The sequence below is a fragment of the Zingiber officinale genome, chromosome 3B (genome assembly GCF_018446385.1).
Source record: "Zingiber officinale cultivar Zhangliang chromosome 3B, Zo_v1.1, whole genome shotgun sequence".
NCBI classification, from domain to species: domain Eukaryota; kingdom Viridiplantae; phylum Streptophyta; class Magnoliopsida; order Zingiberales; family Zingiberaceae; genus Zingiber; species Zingiber officinale.
In genome coordinates this window covers 45,550,430-45,556,666 of record NC_055991.1, presented here as the reverse complement: position 1 = coordinate 45,556,666, position 6,237 = coordinate 45,550,430, and the positions used below count along the sequence as shown (strand labels likewise).

Below are 6,237 nucleotides of genomic sequence, written 5' to 3'. Positions count from 1 at the left end.
TTTGCTTTATTTATAGCATGATTAGAATCATTCCATACTTGATTTTACAGCATGTTTAGAAGCACTAAAATAGCATCCTTTGCCATGTTTTCACCGTATGATTCAAAGGCTTTAAATTGCTTTCTTTAGTTTAGCTTATAGCATGATCAGTAAGCTTTAAGTTACTTGTTTTATTCTGTTATATAGCATGGTTAGTTGATTATACACCCATACTTGTTAAGTATATTTAAAGGACTCCCACAATCTTTAATAAAAGATAATAAGGAAGATAAAAGAATAAGAAAGATAAAAAGTAAGTCAAGCAAGAGGCTAGTACCCGACATCCAAGAGCTTGTCGTTAAACAAATCCAGGTGACCATTTCCGAGGTCTTGGCCCTGGTAGACCGAGGTCTGCTCTTTTAGGATTGGTGGCTCGCAACCCCAACCTATTAGGGAACGCACATGAGATGGTACTAAGCCTGGGCCCAAAGAAAAGAAAAGTAAAGAAAGAAAGAAAAGTAAAGAAAAGTAAAGAAAGAAAGAAAAGTAAAGAAAGAAAGAAAGAAAGAAAGAAGAAGAAAGTAAAGGATAGAAATTAAAAGATTAATTTCTATTACAAGGATATAAGAAAATATAATAAGTTTTATGCTTAGAATAAATAAAAAGTTAGTTTCTTTAATTCTAAGCTTACAGTGTTCATTTCTTATTATCCTGTTAGATAGTGAGCATGTTTAGTATTCAGTTTCATTTTCTGTATACCATGAGCACATGCAGATTGGCTTTAGCATTTCAGTTTCAGTATTATTGCATTACATTTATGCATTTCGAGTTTTGTGAGATAGATTAGTACTTACTAAGCGTTTTCGCTTATAGATCTTTTCTTTTTCCTCCTACCGCAGATAAAGGAAAAGCTAAGATATGAAGGGAAACGACAGGATGGTGGTGGTGATGAAGGTGTGTGATGACTGTGACTATGGAGAGATCCAGAGAGTGTTATCAAACTTGCAGGACCTATTTGATTAGAGTTTATGTTTTAGTTCTTTTCTTTAAATGCTGTTATGAAGTTATGTGATTGTGATTAAGCTTGATTCGTATTGTAGCTTATTTATGTCCTATTCTGGGAGTTGTGTTTAGTTCTTGTTGCTAGTCTAGTCTTTTGGTTATAGTATGAATTTATTACTGCGTGGTTGTGAATAAAATGTGTTCCAGCCGCATGTGGCTGCGTATATATATCTTGTGTATTATAGATTTGGTCACCGGTACAGGGGAGACTCTGCCGAAATTTTTTGGTAGAAATTCCTCTGAACCGTGATAAATCTAACTGACTCTAATAATAGCGTCAGTGACACTAGATAGAGAGTTGTAGTTAGGTAACATTCGCCCTTAGAGAGTAGATGCAAGAAGGGTGGGTTGTTACATCATGACTCAAGTCTGAGCACTATTTTAACAATACATTGCAAGGATATCTGAAGGATGTGAACACTGTATTAGAATTGTACAAGGCATCACAAATCAAAATATTTCCCTACGAGCAAGGTTTAGACAAATTAGCCTCCTGGTCAAGAATGTTTTTGAAAGAAGCATTAACCACCAACCGAAATCACGAACAGTACCAGATGCGTTTACAAGAGGTAAATGGATATTACTTGCAAAGAAAAATCATGTCTGAACATTCATAAATTTGGAGTTTTGTTCAGGTGGATTATGCTCTAAATTTTCCGATTTGGTCCAATCTGGAACGTTTAGAGCATAAAAATACCATTGAGAACTTCACTCTTGGCAACTTGCAAGTTCTCAAAACTTCATACGAGTAAGATTCCAATATAATGTGTAACAACAATGTCTGTTGTCAACTTTCTGCATATTATGCTCCTGATTTTTTTGAACCTGTAAATAGGCGTTATAGCATAAAGGATAGGGATCTAGTGGAATTGGCATTGGTTTCCTTTGAAACTTCTCAGCGTATATATCAGGAAGAACTCCAAATACTTGACAAGTATTTCCACTGTTCTATTACCTACATGACTAGATAGTTTAATCCTCCTCTTTTTCTTTTTCAGTGATCATATTTCTTGAATTTGACAGTTGGGTGAAAGATAACAAACTAGATCAACTGGAACATAAAGAACATATCCCAAATTCAAGAACATAAAGATCCTAACATATCACACTTACAAAAAAAACTTTCTCTAATAAAGAAACATGATAACATCTAATAAAGTAGGGTCATACTTGATGGTAGATGTACAAAAAAAAATTGGTTCTCAAAATTCAGAAAATACACTTAAACAATAAAAAAAAAAACTTAGTTTAGAGTCACAAAATGAACCTAATCTCTAATTCCTTTCTTCTTAGGCAATCATTTAGTCTCCAACTAGTATATGGTTTGTAACAAAAGCATAGCATTCGGTTTGTATAAAAAAATCATTGTAACAAAAGCATAGCATCCGGTTTGTATCAAAAAATCATAGCAAGCACCAGGGGAACTAAATCAAAATTATCAAAATCACCAGGGGTAAATATTTTATTATTACCATTGCTGGAAGTGAATCCTTGTGGTCAACTCCAAAATTTTCAATTAAATCTTTCATATATCGCATGATATAGAAACCACATTGCTCCGCATCCGGTTGTTGAGGAGCCTATGTTAGAAAAGAAATATTGGAATAACTCCTTCAAGGATAGTGAAACAGTTGCTAATCAAAAGGACATACCTTGACAGCTACCCATGTTGGTTGTTTTTTCCCTTTCCTTCCAGCCTCCACATTATACATTTTCAAGGCCCTACATGCATATAACCCATGGGAATTGTATTGCCACATCAAAATACTTACATGTTTCAACAAAGGTAAGAAAAGAAGCCAAAAAACTTACATGTTGACAACATATTTCCAATCTTGATCACGAATGCGGTGACTAAGAGGATCCAACAAAAAAATAATCTCCTTATCAACATTGATGATAGTCAAAATCCAGTGAAAACTACACAAAGAAATATAATTAGTGTATATATGCATCTTGCAAGTTCTCAAAATATGCAAGTGAGAGTGATATATAATGTTATTCTTACTCACCCAACGTTGCATGGCACAACAACCAATTGACCAGATGAGGTACCAATTAGCCTACTGCTCAAGTAACAAGCCCTTTTATTCAACTGTTCTTGGATGAAATCTCTATTCTGATTTCTTGATGGTACATATTCCACAGGCACTGGATCCACCAATCTGAAATCTTGCAGCAACATCTTTTCCTGCATCTTTCTATATAGATGCCTACAAAGAGTGGATCTGAGCTCAAGAATGGCACAGGTTTTGTTACTAACATCCATGTGATTAGATAATCTTGCTATCAAGTAGACATGGCAATAATTCATATTTATGCTTTAAAATGCTTCATGCCTTTCGGGAACTGACATATGTTTTGGTACTAACATATGCTTTCTGAAACTATTGAGTTCACAAATCTGTAAATTAGAGATATAATTTCCTAGGAAGTTGTACAAAATGTGAAACATAGGGAGGCAGCATTTGGTGAAGCTGTGTAATGAGATATAGTAGACAAGCCATGATTCATCAAAATGTCAAACATAAAGACGACTAGGATTACAAGAGAGGAGACTAGTGAGACAGAAAATATCCCAAAAAAATGATGAAATATAAATTAATGAAACACATAAATAAAGTCCAATTCAATTGAAAGCTTACCACATATACACAACTATGCAAGTGTCTGTGATTGGCTTCAATTCACAAAAGGGAAATATGTCATCGCAATTAACATGGACTGTGCGTTCCATGCCAAATACATCAGGAACTAATTCCAAAATCACATTCTCTGTTTCATCAAGACGTTGAAAATAACTATATAAGATGTGTAAGGGTCTTGGCACATTGGACGATTGTAACTTAGACTTCTCTTGTCTGTTGTCAACTTGTTTCTTCCTGGTCTTCTACATATGTAGATGCAACCATATATATATTAGATATGTGACATACTTTAAATGTACACAAAATTTACACAACACTTTATCACATTTACCTCATCCCGCATGCTGATTAAGTGCACAGGCCAAGCCACATGGCCACCTACAGCATCCCCAATACTCTGACATTTGGACGGGATTGCAACAGGCAGGGGTGCTGATTGATCAATTGCTTTATCAATGGCAATCCTCATGCAATTCACAGGTAATGGAACATCATCAATAAAGTTGCCAGGTCCATTAACAGAGACAATTGTCCCATATGCAACAGTCTTGTCGTTAGGCTACAATAACAACATCACTGCTTTTCCCTATAAGACAAACAATTTATGAATCTTCAACATCACTGCCAAATTCATTAGATACTAACGATGGGATAATAATATCAACGTGAAATATAAATTTAACCTGTAAAGCCGAATCCTTCTCAATAACTTTCACATCATCATCATCATGTTCTTCTAGGCCTTCATTTGAGAGGCGCGTATGACGTTCAACTTCAGGTTGTATATCGATCAGGCATTGTGGTTTAACTGAGCAGCTACCCTTCTCCTCACTGTCAAATTCTCGACCAGAAAGTTTCAACACCATTGCTTCCAATTTTTCTAGTCTGTCGCCTTGATAAGAAAGCATAGCTTTTGCCTCCTTAAACTCTTTCTGTTGGCTTTCATAGGCAGCCTTATCAATTTGCACCTTCCCTCTAGCAAGCTTGAAGAAGGATGATGGAGTGACATTTGCTCCTATGCCTCTCACACGTCCACCATGTTCGTTAGAATTCAAGGCCTTCGTGAGAATATCCTCAAATGGTTTGGTAAAGGGCATCTTACCATCCTTCTTTTGGACAATATAATCATCCTGTCATGCATCCAAATACAATAACTTTAAATATATACATATATCATATATGTACAAAATAAGCAATTTATGTATACTTTTGCTTACAATCTTATTCACTGTTTGCTTCAACTCATCGCCAACATATTCCCCAGCTTTGTTGAGCCGCCCTTTCTTCCAGAGGATGGCTCTGTTTATCTCTTCGTCATCACATAAAACACTAGACTGATACCAAAAACCACATGAAGTCAACGTACTCAACAACCATAAGTAGGAATTTATTAATGTTAACTAAATACTTACTATTTCTTCAGACAAACCCGCATATCCTTTTCGAGAAAGACGATGAGGGTATAAGTTTTCCTTGCTTCTCTGACTTTGTAGTTCACTTTTCCTCTACATAGTGATAGATGAATTATAACCACATATATCAACTAGAATTTAAAAAGACCACCTTAAACAACTTACTATAAAGTCTTCAGACATCCGATTAATCACAAAACTACTCCAATCTTCACGTGAAATGCAATGTCCTTGAGGTACCTTATTGAGAAGCTTCGGATTATTTCTGTTTGGATGGATGAATTTCCTGGTGAGGTGAGTTTTATACTGACGCCACTTGGTGTTTGCAGAGATCAAACACCCATTCCTCCATTTTGGGTCCAGTTCGTATGTCAACTACACAAACAAATATCTTAAGTATATAAATAATAGAACAGAAAAAAATGCATCACATAAGAAAGTTTCATGTTACTTACATTGACGGATTCCCATATCATGTTCTTAACTTCAATCGGCACTTGCTTCCAAGAGTTGTAATTAATATTAACTTTTTCTCGAGCAAGCACACCAATAAAACTTTGCAATGCAGAAGCCTTTTCGCCAACTGGCTGTCCATACTCATTAAATTTGACACTTTGTTTGACTCCGTGAATCCTTTGAACAACAAGCTTATTCATTTGTGTACGACCTCTTTTTGATCTTGTTGTTTGGGCCGTCCCGGCTGATCCTATGTCCTGGCTATCCTCAGCACCCTCTTTTTCATCCTGTTCTTTGTCTTTTGCATTTGTGTGTGAATACTTATCATCTTCACGTGCTAAATGGGCCTTTTTTCTAGTGTTCATTGTGTCAAAAACCTAATCATAACAGTGAGAATTTGAAATAGAGCAGAGCATATCATTCAAAATCACAACAAAGTAAACATTCGTATATTTAAAAAAAAAACTACTACCAAACAATGAACCAAAGTTACCAAAATAAAGTAAATAGTCACATATATAAACCATACATAAAGTTACCAAACTAAAAATTCTCATTGTCAACCCAAATCCATCACAATCTCCACGAATACAGGATGGTTCATTGTCATCAGTTTCGTCAATATCCATTGATGGCATCCCTTTTGTGAAGCATTGGTAGTGGATTGAAGGATCTCCCAA

General features: G+C 35.4%; 1 long non-coding RNA gene across 1 annotated transcript; it reads right to left on the bottom strand.

Annotated features, from left to right (window-relative positions):
* Window positions 1-4,965: 4,965 nt before the first annotated feature.
* Window positions 4,966-5,368, bottom strand: LOC121968256. The gene is made up of 3 exons (XR_006108030.1): window positions 5,267-5,368; window positions 5,102-5,194; window positions 4,966-5,023 (listed from the first exon to the last, which is right to left on the bottom strand). It is a non-coding gene; the product is annotated as an uncharacterized LOC121968256 (long non-coding RNA).
* Window positions 5,369-6,237: the final 869 nt, after the last annotated feature.